The 14,879-nt window shown below is 45.9% G+C and overlaps 1 protein-coding gene and 1 non-coding gene across 3 annotated transcripts in view; both read left to right on the top strand.

The window, feature by feature from the left end:
* LOC119450264 (choline/ethanolamine kinase) overlaps positions 1-14,879 on the top strand; it is a 128,318-nt gene that overhangs the window by 2,887 nt on the left and 110,552 nt on the right. The window lies entirely within an intron of this gene.
* On the top strand, positions 9,736-9,919 carry LOC119451141 (U2 spliceosomal RNA). The gene has a single exon (XR_005191690.1). It is a non-coding gene; the product is annotated as a U2 spliceosomal RNA (small nuclear RNA).

Raw genomic sequence — 14,879 nt, 5'->3', positions numbered from 1 at the left:
AGCTTGATTGTGGTATTCTCTTATCTCATATGCCAGCTGCTTATGAGTCCTGTGATAAATGGCGAAATGCAGACTCTGAAGTGCTGCCTTTGAATCGCGCAAGATGACCCATTTCTGAGGTGTCTCTTGCAGAAGGTATTGTATAGCAGCACGCAGGGCAGCAAGCTCCGCCGCCGTTGATGTTGTCACGTGTGACAGTTTGAACTTGAGTGTGGTTTTCGTAGCCGGAATGACAACGGCACCTGAAGAGCTGGTAGATGAGACCGAACCATCGGTATAGATGTGTATTCGGTCCCCGTAGGTCTCATTCATTAATAGCAGCGTCATCTGTTTCAAAGCTATTCTTGAGTGATTGGCCTTCTTCTTTACTCTCGGAATACTTAGGCGCCTACCTGAGGCTGTTGAAGGCACCACAAGGGGAATGAAGGCCTTGCTGATGGGGTGTATCCTGATGGAAAACAATCTGGATTGGTGACGATAACTTCAGGAAACGTAGAACGAGGTCTCTGCGAAGGCAAGAACGCCAAGTGACGCTCGGGTACGCGGGAAAGATGACGGATATGCGCCCTGAGATAATCCACTGCAATGTATGTTTGAATCGGATGATCTTTGGCGAGGACGATCGTTGCAGGTGTTGACGCGCAGCGAGGAAGTCCTAAGCAAGTGCGCAATGCTTGGCCCTGTAAGCTCTCCAACGAGCGAACATTTGACTTGCACGTATTGGACAACACTGGAAGGCTGTAGCGTAGGTATCCTAGAAATAGAGCTCTGTACAACTGAAGCATAGAGCGTACCGATGTGCCCCATGTTTTCCCGCACATGAATCTCACTCAGTACCTGGGCAATCAACGACAGTTTTTTTTTTTCAGGTACATGCAATGAGGGCTCCAGGAAAGATTGCGGTCGATTATTACACCTAAAAATCGATGGGTCTTTCCGTAGGCAATAGTGAGTCCATTAATAGAGACTGGGTATGGTGTCATAGGTTTTCGTGTGAATGCAATCAATGCACATTTCTCGGTTGATACAGTCAAGCCTTGTGCTTGAAGATATGCTGATGTCAAGGTTGCTGCCCGTTGCAAACGCGCGCGCACCTGAAGCCGAGTAACTGCAGAAGTCCAAAGGCAGATGCCATCTGCGTATATCGAGAGGCAGATTGTTCTAGGTAAAACGTCAGCTAGTCCAATGAGTGTCACATTGAACAACGTCGGACTCAATACTCCTCCCTGAGGCACGCCGCAGTACGTGTAATGTTCAACTGTAGGGCCATCTTCTGTTTGCACAAAAAACGGCCGGCGAGTTATGTAGTCGGATAACCAACGAAGCATGCGGCCGCCGATTCCAATATTCTCCAGGGAGGCGACGATGGCATCACTGTGTGTCACAGCTGTCCCCGATTTGTCGTCGGCGCGAAGTCGATCGACGGGGATAGACAAGCTGGTTGGTCGTTCCGTACGGCAAGCGAGCACAGTGAAAAGAGTCAGAGTCGGGAGTAAACAAAAAAAAACAAGATATTTATCGACTGATAAATATACACAAGTTAATAAAATAAAATAATAAGAAAAACACAAAACAGACTAACACACCTGGACTTAATATCACACAATGATGAAGACAAATAAATACGAGCAATTAACAGTACATATACATATGAAACAGGGCTCGGATCAAATATACAAGAATAACACTTACAGTAATTGACTAAAGCAAAGTTCCAATGAAAACAAAAAGAAACAAACGATGTCATACGCGTGGCCGGGCAGCAGCAGCAAGTCCATAAACCATGAAGTCGACGCACAAAGCTTTCCCGAAGAATGCTGGCGGCCGATCTTGTCGAGGTGGATGCGAATTGCTGGGCTGGGTTTCCCGGGAGTCTAGGTCTGACGACTTCCCTCAAGCAGGTTGAGCTAACTTGAGGTGAACTACCGTGAGCTTCGTTGCAGACGCTGGTTTGACGTCTCGTACGTCAACAAGTTCCTCGGAGTTCCGACGTGGCCAGGCGGCCCAGGTGATACTGGACGGCACTAGCCCCCCAACGGCTTCTCAGCAGCGCGTAGGTTCAGCTTCTAGACTAATCAGCAGGGCCCAAAACCTGCGCTTAAATAGCCTCTCCTTTTCCTAGTTCCCTATGTAGGGAAACTGCCGCTATGTAGAGTTCTCCGAATTCAGGGCTCTTTGCTCCCAACAATCTTGGCCGCGTCCCTTTCACCATGGACGAAGAACCGCAGATTCTCCTCTCTCCCAATGTCAAGGGCCAAGGTGGAACCCGGCATACCACGCAGACGTACACGCACACTTCGGGGTCCGTAATCGGCGTGTCGCGTCTGGAATCGAGATGGCAGCCCGAGCAGCCACGACGCTTTTGACGCCCGTAATTCGGCGTGTCGATGTCGAATAAATTATACGCTGCACAGTCAGGAGCCCACGTTTTTGACGCTCGTAATTCGGCGTGTCGTTAATCAGCGTCCAAACCATTCGAAAATATGCCGCTCCGTGACAATGTGCAACGTTGTCATACGCGCCTTTCACGTCGAGAAAGAGTGCAACTGACATGCGCTTACGGCTTTTCTCCTGCTGCACAAACGTTGCGAGGTCAATGACGCTGTCAATTGAAGAACGACCCCGACGAAAGCCTGCCATGGAAGCGGGGTAGATATTGTAACGCTCGATGTATCAGTCTAGACGTGCAAGGACCATCCTTTCCATAACCTTGCCGATGCAGCTGGCGAGAACAATAGGGCGATATGCCGCCAAGTCTAACGGACATTTTCCCGGCTTTAGTAATGGTACCACCCGACTTAACTTCCATTGCCGGGGAACTGTACCTCTATGCCATGAGTTGTTAAAGCTGTTCAGAAGCGCTCTTCTTGCCTCTTGTCCAAGGTGTCCCAGGGCAGAATAGGTGACGCCGTCAGGGCCTGGAGAGGATGATCGTTTAGAGACTCCCAGGCCTGCTTCCAGTTCTTCCATGGTAAAGAACACGTCCATTTCCGGTACCTTAGCCGCTGGGAGGTCACTTACATCAACGTTGATGTTGACAGGCTCGCCAAGGACTCTCGCACAGAATTCCTTCGCCACACCAAGCTCTGTTTGGCCAAGATGGAGGGCCAAAGCTACAAATAAGGGTAGTAAAGATGGTAGTGCTTAAAAGTGTATCTGGCGGTCATAATTTGCCGTTTTGTGCCCAAGTAAAGGTTAGGAATGTAGATATATAAATGTTAGAAAATGTTTGCTTTATTAAAGAAATTGCTCTCTTCATAACGTATATTTGTTGCAGTTAGGATATTTTGGTATCATGTTATCACCGAGTAATTTCGCGGACACCTAAAAGGGTAGTGAATATGCCAGTGCTTGGTAGTGCCTTGCTGTCGAACTTAGCCAGCATTCCAGTAGGTGACAACCGTTACCGCTCGGTGGCACCGCGGCGGCTCCGCTTTGAACACGTGCATGGGCGAGCGAGCCATACCGCCGGCGCTCTCAGAACGACGCACTCGCACGACATGCGGACTCACCATATCGTGTCGGATATACGCATCCTATGACGCCTGGTAGCCTCCGGGGTGCTGTTTACTCTGCGCCCCGCCACAGGCCTCGCGTGCTTAACTGCTATCGCTGTCATTGCTTTGCCCTTCGAGCGACACTGGAATTAATAAAACACTGTACATTTATGGACTTTACTGCTTCTTAGACTATACGCTTCACTTTTATTTTATAACGAATGCCTTAAAAAAAGAAGATGAACAATTTTTTTTCGTTATATGCGCCCACTGTTTCAATCCTGCTGTAGTAGCCATCAACAAGGTGTTTGTTAACTTTTGTGTATTATGTTGTAATTTTTTCTTCATAGCCGTTGCGTGGCGAAGATACAGAGATAGACGAAGAAGGAAAGGATTAACCAAGGGACCATGCCCTGTTCGCCACCCTAGACTAAAACACCTTACTCAAGCCACAGCGTTCAAACAGCATGTGGTATTCCAGTGGACTCCTGTATACGTATATTCAGTGCGGAATCAATAAAAACGCAATGGCGGACGCGTTCGCAAAAGCAGCCAATGTAAATTCGGAAACCCACCTTTATTCGAATATGCGTCCTCCATCTGGGACTCACATGTTAAGTCGTTATCCCTCTGCATCAAAGCCTTCCAAAACCGTTCTGCTTTTGTTTTATCTAACTATTGCCGTACCGCAAGTGTCACATCAATAAAATCATGCATATCTTAATTTGCCCGATCTTTCACTTCGACGCAATTCTGGCTGACTCCGTCTTTTCCATAAAATATATCATTCCAACCCCATTATACGTAACTCTCTCTTCCCAGCTCCATCTTATATATTTGTTCCCGCAATGACCACCGGTTCAAAGTTGGGGTGCCTAATTCTCGTACTAATATGTATTTTCATTCTTTTGTACCAACCACATACAATCACAGAGTGAAACCACCTTCACGCCGACTTCGCGTCCATCATCAATGACAGCTTTAAGACAGGTTTCCGCTCACTTGATGTAATTACACCATATCACCCACTCCTCCCTGTAATGCTATGAACTCTGAGCGTAAATGAAATGAATTCCCATGTACCACTCCAACAGCCGACGCATCCTACGAGGCCTCAAGCGAGAACTGTGTGTGTCGAACTGTTTCACAGAGAGCACAAGCGAATCAATCTCATATGCAGTTGACCCACATCTTGAGTACCAGCTGCGCCCTCAGCTTCCACAAAGCATCGACACCCTCTTAATCATCTACGCCCCGGAACTGCTTACACAAAGCACATTTTATTTCGAATTAAACGCGTGAACTCTCCAACATGTTCGTGCGGCCATGACGACGAGGATGTAGACCCTCTACTACTCCACGGCCCCAAGCAAACCACACATAGACAGCGTCTTGGACAAAACTGCGTTTAATTTACTCACATCGGCCTTTTCCACTTACCAAGGTGTTCGGCCCATGGCCGTCAAAAGTGCAGCACAAGGCTATGAAAGCACTTCAACGCTTCCTTGAAGACGCCGGCATTCGTGACGATTATTGGATCTACCGCGTCGCGAGTAATTCTCTCATTCGCGCATTTAAAACCTGTGTTCACCATACATCCACGGACTTCATTTCAAACGCGAACCTTTCGAGTCTTTAACTCTTAGCGTTTTAGACTATCTTTTTTTATGCATTACCTAGTGCAGGCATTTCTACCTACTTAATTTTTTAACACGAAAGTGTTTTATGCCGGGGTCCACCAAGACTTCACTGACGTATTTCCGTCACGGAAATACGTCACACGAACATACACGAACATAATACAAAGAAAGAAACCAGAAGAAAAAGTTCCACAAACATGCAAAATTTGGAAATTGAACCCACGACCTCTCTGTCCGCGACGATAGATCGCCGAGCGTTTAACCCATTGCGCCACAAACGCATTTGCAGAGAGCTACACAGACGCGCCTTATATATCTAACACTCCTCCGTGTACCCGCGCTCTTGCTCGGGGCGGTGCCGCCGCCTACGAGCAGAAAAGAGAAGTACTGCATTATGACACTAACGCGCACCGACAGTGAACGCTTCGGTGGTCTCAGCACTACGACGCCTCGATGCCAGCATTCGAAGGGACGCTGGCATCAAGAAGCACTACCAACGCCACCTAGGTGGCGTTCACCGTACTCAGCACAGCGGAGCGTGGCCTCCGCAATTAGCTCTGAAAATGTTTCTGAAGTTGATCGCGGAGGCTGCAATTACGACGCGCTGTACGCGCTGATTTGACTCGGTGACGATTCAGTTACGTGCTTTGTCTTGCGCGTTGTATTAGTGTGTCAGTTACGTGCTTCGTCTTTCGCGTTGTGCTAGCGTGTGCAGCGTAGTGCAGCTTCCATATGCACGACGGTTGCTCATGGTCATCGACGTTGGTAGTCGTGATGGAGGAGACGTGCCACCAGGCGTCAGCGTGGGTGCATCAACGCCTAAGGGCGCTTTAGCCACAAAACACCAATAGACATTATATATCAATGTGCAATAAACATTACACTACTTCTGTGAAGACACGTTTCACTTTCGTGTTCTATACCGATTCCTATATAAGAGGGATCAACCCCATTTTTTATTATTTTATGGGTTCAATCATTGAATTGGATTCTGGGGTTTTACGTGCCAAAACCACGATTTGATTTTGAGACACGCCGTAGCGGGGGACTCCGGATTAATTTTGACCACCAGGTGATCTTTAACGGGCCCGCAAGGCACGGGACGCTGGCGCGCATTTGCATTTCGCCCCCATCGAAATGCGGCCGCCGCGGCCGGGATTCGATCGCGCGACCTCGTGCTTAGCAGCGCAACACCATAGCCGGTAAGCCACGGTGGCGGGTATAATTTCAGTCAAGGGAAAAGGGGTAGCTGTAGCCAGCGAAAGGTGACAGCAAACCCTCTGTTTATTTTTATCTCTCTAAAAAAAGAAAATCGAAGGGAAGAGGGTAAGCGTAGTTGAGACAAGGAAGTGATAAGAAAGACAATGAAGAGGCCATCACTGTGAAGACACCTATAGACACGAATGTTCGCTATAGCACTAACAAGCGTTCGTACACAGTCCAGTCGCCTTCAATAAGGGCAAGAGGGCCTAGGCCAAGGTCCCAAGATTTTTTGCTCCGAGGACGGCCTGTCATCTAAGTGACTGAGACAAGCTCCAGGAGAACTTGCTGTTGGGCTACGTCCCCCACAGAGCGCTGTGTGTGGGAGACATGTCTAGAGTGTCTGCGTGTGTGGGTGTGTGCGTGATTGTGAGTGAGCCTTGCGCTCCTTTAATTCTCTAAGAGACTAGCTCGCCCAGCATACCGTTGAGCGTCGAATTCGGATGGGCATGCAGTGGCACAGAAGTTGTATATATACTATTCTCTCGACACACCCGCAAAAATTTCACGCGACACAGTTGGCCATTCCGATGAGTGTGTGGTGAATGTACTCCTTTGTGTAGTGCTACGTGCCTACACTCCATATCGTAAGTCGTTTGCAGCACTGTGGAAGCTACAGGACTCCTTAGCCAATAGGAAGGCCGAATGCCCTTCGACATGTGTTCATCCGCGCCGCGTCGTCTGTTCAGCGGTTGCTGAATTCGCGGTATAACGACGTGCATACGCAAAGGTCCTAGCATATCACGTATCTCTGTAACATATCATGCACCAAGCAAAAAGGAAACTCTCTAATGCTGCTGTTAATCAGACAGTTATGCACGGAACCATGTTCCGCTGCGCAAGGATATTGCCTGCGTACGTCTCGTACCTTCGGCAGCGCTGCATACTACTTGTGAGATGGACTATAGTCAGGTGACCATTGATGTCACGTTAGATCTTGAACATCATGACAATCATGTATTCTCAGCTAACTAACTAACTAACTAACTAACTAACTAAATAAATAAATAAATAAATAACTAAATAAATAAATAAATAAATAAATAACTAAATAAATAAATACCGTGATTTCTGTTTGCTACAGGGAATTCATTTTATTATAGCCCCGCAGGTTCCGGACGCGCCCGCGGGAAGCAGCGTGAGGTACATATACTTATCTGGAGCGATGCACTTTGCCCTCAACGAAAGGCGATAGAGAGAAATGAGACGCCCGCGTGGCGATAGTGCGCAACAGTTCGCCTGAGAAGCATGCACACTTGGTGTCGATACGGACACGTTGCTTCGCGCAATCCGCAACGCGCTTGCGTCACCTCGTGCATAAGTCGTCATGTGCGCTATACGTTTGCCATGTAAATAAAACAAGAGTGTGATTTGTACACTGCGTGGAATTACAGAAGCATTGTATTCGTTTGGTTTTAAACTGCGCTGTGTAGACGAAAAAACAATGGTGCATATAGAAAAAAAAAATGCTGGAGCTCATTTGTTCCGTGCTACTGTCGGAAAATCAAGAATGGTCTCCATTATGATTTGTTCGCGTCGCTCCGGTGCCTGCCTCTACAGGCTCTTGAACGCGCTTCCGGGAGCTTTTTAACTGCGTCTGCGGAAAACTTCATAAAATGAGTTTAGGTGCCTCCAGAGACTCTCGGTCGTGGGTGGGTACACCGTGGCCACAATTAACTGATGCTTGTGCAGAGCTACGCATGCCTCTTGATTCCCTCGTGACTGATAGCAGGAAAGAAAGAGCATCTCATACATATGCATAGTCAGAGCTAGCTGAACATGATTGAATAAATGTTGCTTGTGAGGAATATTTCGCTGCTTAATTTTCGACGAGGCTCGGGAGCGGGCTAATCCGTTCTTCAAAACGAGTAGGTCGAAGCGCGAGTGGAAGACGAGGACGACACGTCATTGTTCTTGGCAGACATACAAAGAAAGGACGCACACACAAAGCGTGCTTTTCGCTTGCTAAGGTTCTCGGTAGGAGTGGCAAAACAAAAAGAGATATGCGTGAGCTGAAACATATATTTTATCAGCGACTTGTGCTGCACATGTGCAAAAAGTGTGTGTGTGTGTGTGTGTGTGTGTGTGTGTGTGTGTGTGTGTGTGTGTGTGTGTGTGTGTGTGTGTGTGTGTGTGTGTGTGTGTGTGTGTGTGTGTGTGTGTGTGTGTGCGCGTGTGTGCGTGCGTGCGTGCGTGCGTGCGTGCGTGCGTGCGCGTGCGCGCGTCCATGAAGTCCTATTACCGACAGGACAGGTACAAACAAACGCTAAGTTTCAATTTAATTTTATTGAGCGTCCTATACCTCATCGGGCTCCTATCTTGTCAGAGACAAGTGGAGCTACTTTGGCGACCGATTTCCAAGATGTTTAAAAAGGTGAGGGTGCATCAAAATGTACGTGACTGCCTTCAAATCCACCATTTAACAACTGCCCCTAATTCACTAATAAAAAAGTTAAATTTAACGTCAGCATGGCTTTAGAAGAGGAGTATTACGTGAAACACCGCTAATCTAATTTACTAGATAAACATGGACTATTCTAAACATAGGTACGGGCCCCCAGACTGCAGGCTCAATTTTCATTGATTTCGCTGAGGGTTTCGATCGTGTTGCTCACTGCCGTCTCATAGCTAAACTTTCATGCTTGAACATTGATTCCCTAACAATATCTTGGATAATATTTTTGTCATTCCATAACCAATTCACCGTCGTCGATAACCACAAGGAAGCGTACTCGGACAATTACTTTTGCTTATTTATATTAACGACCTGCCATCCGAAATAACGTCATCCATTCGCTTGTTCGCAGAAGACTGCGTGATCTATCGTGAAATCTGCTCACCTTCCGACCACATCGCTCTTCAACGAAATGTTCTCCGTATGACCACTCTGGTCAGGGGCGTAGCCAGGATTTTTTTTTTTTTTTTTTGGGGGGGGGGGGGGGGTGGCAAGCTTCTGCTTTCCTCTACGTCACGTGATCGATAATAACTATCGGTAGTTTAAGCAGACTCTACACATGTATGTCAAAGACATGGGTAGACAAAGACAGACAAAGATTGACCGTTGCTCCGGTAAAACGTTCTAAGGTTGCAGGGTCGGGGCCACATGGACGGTTCGCCGCCGCGCCCATGCCCTTTTCTGCTCACGCCGTCGTTGTTGGCAGGCACGCTGTTATTCTTCAGGCCTGTACAACACACGGCCTACCCATTTCACAGTAAGAGCAGAACTCAGGAAAGGAGCCTACGTAGAGCATGACGTCAGAAGACAGAATACACTCAGATTGGTAGGCACTATTTTGAATACGCGGGATGGCGTACACGTGTATGGTGCGAACGTAGACATGGCCGACGCGGGTCAAAGTGTAGTATCTCTTCTTATCATCTTAATATCTGATACGGGTTGTGTTTGGACCCAAAATGTTAAACTTATTTTTGCAGGCTGGTAGAGTGCTTGAAGCCTGATTCACCTCCACCGCGGGTCGGCTCGGTATTGCACTATATATGTCCGGGATCAGCCCACGGGGAAAATTTCCCTGTCGGTGCGACTGGATAGACGGACGCAAAAATTTTCAGAGCCTAACCAAATACAGCTTCGCTGTAAAAAAATGAGGAACATTTTATTAGTGGAACATAAACATGAAACAATTTACTACAATTCTTTAACAGTAGAGGTAAGATGTAAAATGATTTTAATTTGACAGATGTAAACAGCACTTACAGAATGTAACACAACGCATCTTAATGACGGATATATATATATATATATATATATATATATATATATATACCGGGGATTTCAGCGAACACTTTCAAAAATTTTCAAAGATTGCCTGTGGCAGATAGCTCAATCCTAGTTCATGAGCTGGTCTACTCGAAGAGGCGGAGATTACTTACACAAAAAGAAATTGAAATGCATAATCGACTAATTACAAAAATTAACTTGTTAAGTTTTTAACTAATTACCGTATAGCCCATATTGTAATTTACAAGTTGTAGCCGTGAACTTCACAAGGCGGATCCATTTGGAACGCATTCTCCCTGATCCATCTGACACCTGTTTCGAGATATTAACTCTCGAACTTTGCGGAGAAATGCATCCGCGTTCCAGTTACTTTTGTGCTTCAGTGCATAAAATGACATTTTGTTAAGAAAGTAACTGGAACGCCAATGCATTTCAACGCAAAGTTCGGGAATTAATATCTCGAAAATGCTGTCATGCTGAGAATTTGTTCCATGTGTATCCTTGAGGAGTCCGCCTTGCGAACTACAATTTGTAAATTTCAATATGGGACATAAGGTAATTAGTTAGAAACTTAGTTAGTGAATTTTGCTAATTTTCAATTATGCATTTCATTTTGTTGTGCAAGTAATGTAGACCAGCTCATGAACTAGAATTGTGCTACGTGCCACAGTCATTCCTTAAAAAGTTTTCAAAGTATTCGTTGAAACATCCTGTATGGAAGTGCATGTGTGTATATATAGATAGCATTACACATATCTAAGATGCATAGGATACAAAGCACGTATCACTTATCTACAAAAACTTGTTAAGAATATAGACAACGTTACGACGCCGTTGGAGTGAAATATCTTTAATTGCATAGACATTGTTTTATTCCCGAATAATAGGTCAAGGAATGTCATTCCACACATTGACACCAGTGTTTCTTGTTCTCTGCTGACCGTAAATGTTATTTGAAAACGGTACTAAAAGTTTCGCTTGAGAGAGAACGCGAGAAAGGGTGTCGGTTAGCTACGGCCTCTGCAGTAAATTAGTGAAGTGCTATAGGCGTTATATATACAGCCATTATACGCAATGCTTCCCGGTGTCGTTGAGAAATAAATGCGGCTCTGAGTTTATATTTGATGGAAATGAGGTACATGTTAGGGGGAAATGTGTGGCCAAAGTGTTAGGAAAGGAGCCTTAATGCACTGCTAGAAAGCGTTATGCAATCGTTCTACCGGTGCTCTGGGAGAACGAAATGTGTCACGGGGTTAAAATGCGCGGAGAATTCGGGTCATTTTATCAGTAATATGCGGACAAAGTTTGAAAATGTGTGGTTTATTTACGGGCATAACAAAATGATTAGTACTGCAGCTACAAAGAACCCGGGATTCGCTGGAGATTGGGCTGTGATTCCGCAAGACTGCACAAGTCAACCTTTTTTTCTTTTCTTTTCTTCTCTTTCTCTCTTTTTTTTTTTTTTTTTTTTTTTACTGTTGGTGTGCGGTGACCTACTAATTACCTCTTTCCTGCAGGCGTTATTGCGTCAGCTAAATGGTCCGTTGTTTTAATTATGGAACATGCGCACTCGCTAAAATGTTATCTTGGCAGCCATTAGGCCAAACGCTGCCCGATATAATCGTGAGCCTCTGTTGAAATCAGTGAACAACGTCATAGGCCAACACAGTGAGTAACGTGAACGCGTGGTTTCAAAAGTATTTGAAAGAATTAAACGTGGCGACACTTGCGTCAGCGTGCCTTCGCTATCGCTGCACTGTAATGGGGTAAGCTATATGTATACTTTATTCGCACGTGAAGGCCGCACTTAAAGCGATCACATACAACTTGTCCCGGGTTGTTTTCTTGCTTGCTTGCTTCCTAGTTTGTTTGTTTGCAATGTGACAAATCTTATATATGCTTGCATTTTTTTTTCATTTCTTCTTATTTATTTCAAAACGGGCCACTTGGCCAATCCCGGACCCGTTGTGGGTAAATATACAGGGCGTCCCAGCTATCACGCATCACGCGAAAAAAAAAAAAAGAAGAAAAAAGACGGGTGTTTCTACGCGAAGATAACCAAATGCATATTGTTCACACTCGAGTAGAGCAGCCAGCAGTGATTCTTTTGTTGATGCCATTAAAAATATTAATTAATTCCAATTAGCTATTGGTTTAATTACTGCTCTGAATAACCACTCTGTCAATGCATAATTTCTAGAAAATTGAAGGAAACTTAAAGCTGGCCTGTTTTTGGCCAGGTAATTTTCTCCAGTTTATTTTTTATTTATTTTTTGCGGCTTATGAAGAAATCTAGCAAAAGAAAATGAAAATATTACGTGACTAACCGTCCACAAGCATCAAAAAGCAGCGCCCTCGAACCCGCTCCACAGAAGTTAGTGTGTGCACTCTTTTCCACGACGCATTAATCGCCAGTTGTCGGCACTCTTTCCTTATCAACACCAAGCACTGTCGCGGGCGGGGCGTGCCAGATAAAGCACCAGCGCTGCCACTAACTCCTGAGGAGCTTTGTTTGATCGCGCTGCTTTTTGACTCGCGGACTTTAATGCGGGTGGACGGTAAGTCACGTGATATATTTCATTTCGCGCGGGGCTTTCTTGATCTGTCGGAAAAAAAATATATACGGACAAGAAGTACCTGGCTGAAAACAGACCAGCTTTGTCTTTCTTACAGTTTCCTACAATTTCTTCATTGACAGCACGGCATTCAGAGCAGTAATTAAAAATAGCTAATTGCAATTAATTATTAAATTGAATGGCATCACCAAAACAAATTACTGGCGGCTACTCTACTCGACTGGGAACAATATGTACTTTGTTACATACTATTACGGTGAGATGCGTTTATTAATGAGAATGATGAATGCGAAAGGCCTATAGGAACCGATGAGATCACAGTCCGAACTCACGTCGTCTTTATTCACTTCCAAGCGTCCCCCCATATCGTAGCTATTCCCCCTTTGCATACGATGCCCACCGGGCGAGTCAGTTGTAGTTCCGGTGGTGAAAACGTTTAAGACGGCCGACATGGACGACGTTGGTCTTGCTTGAGCAGCGGCCAGTAGACAAGAGTCGAAATATCACGTACGTGACATCACTGAGACGTGCAATAACGACAGAGGGCCCGGTGTAATGGGCCAAGAACTTTTGGTATTGGCCGCGCTTCCGAAGTGGCGTCCATTGCCACACCAAATCGCCATTCTCGTGCTATACGTGCTGATGGCGCTCGTCATAACGGGTTTTAGAGCGTTCTTGGGAGGCAAAAGTACGAAGGCGGGCGATGCACCGGGCCTCTTCTGCGCGGCAAAGTATTTGCCAATTTACCGGATAGGATGAGCAGATTCCGTGTCAATCACGTGACGAGTACGTGACTCTGGCACATTAAATTGTTCCTCGCTCTGCGCAAAATCAAAGACTGCGGTCATGCTTGGTTAGGACGTGGACCAAAATTAAGGCTCGGCGCTTCTCTGACGGCAACGACTTCTTGACCATACTCAGAAACTTGTCCTCTGTAGGGTGAGTGATCGACAGCAACGTGATATACTGTCTCGTCGCTTAAAGCTGCAATACATCACCAGGGTACAGGTAATCAAGGGATACAGGAGGCATACGTGAATATCTTAGCAAACATCTACAAGGATTCCACAGCTATCTTGGTTCTCCACAAGAAAAGTAGAAAGATACCTATCAAGAAAGGGGTGAGGCAAGGAGACACAATCTCTCCAATGCTATTCACTGCATGCTTAGAAGAAGTATTCAAGCGCTTAGACTGGGAAGGCTTAGGAGTGAGGATCAACGGCGAATATCTAAGCAACCTTCGGTTTGCAGTTGACATTGTCCTATTCACCAACAATGGAGACGAATTACAACAAATGATTGAGGACCTTAATCGAGAAAGTGTAAGAATTGGGTTGAAGATTAATATGCAGACGACAAAGAGAATGTTCAATAGCCTGGCAAGGGAACAAGAATTCAGGATCGCCAGTCAGCCTCTAGAGACTGTAAAGGAGTACGTTTATCTAGGTAAATTACCCACAGGGGACCCTGATCACGAGAAAGAAATTTGCAGAAGAATAAAATTGGGATGGAGTGCATACGGCAGGCATTGCCAAATCCTGACTGGGAGCTTACCAATGTCGTTGAAAAGAAAAGTGTACAATCATTGCGTTCTACCGGTGCTAACATATGGGGCAGAAACTTGGACGTTAACAAAGAAGCTCGAGAACAAGTTAAGGACCGCACAAAGAGCGATGGCACGCAAAATCTTAGGAGTAACGTTGCTCGAGAACAAGTTAAGGACCGCACAAAGAGCGATGGCACGCAAAATCTTAGGCGTAACGTTAAGAGACAGGAAGAGAGCGGTGTGGATCAGAGAACAAACGGGGATAGCCGATATTCTAGTTGACATTAAGCGGAAGAAATGGAGCTGGGAAGGTCATGTAATGCGTAGGATGGATAACAGGTGGACCATTAGGGTTACAGAATGGATACCAAGAGAAGGGGAGCGCAGTCGGGGACGGCAGAAAACCAGGTGGGATGATGAAGTTAGGAAATTTGCAGACGCAAGTTGGAATACGCTAGCGCAAGATAGGGGTAATTAGAGATCGCAGGGAGAGGCCTTCGTCCTGCAGTGGACTTAAATATAGGCTGATGATGATGATGATGATGATCCCTCTCACCTCTTGAATCATGAAGGACCATTTGTCAGTTTCACAAAATAATCCATAGCACGCGTCCGTCCACC

This window comes from Dermacentor silvarum, chromosome 4, assembly GCF_013339745.2.
Source record: "Dermacentor silvarum isolate Dsil-2018 chromosome 4, BIME_Dsil_1.4, whole genome shotgun sequence".
Lineage (NCBI taxonomy): Eukaryota > Metazoa > Arthropoda > Arachnida > Ixodida > Ixodidae > Dermacentor > Dermacentor silvarum.
Note: the sequence above shows the minus strand (reverse complement) of the source record. Positions and strands in the feature narration are given on the sequence as shown.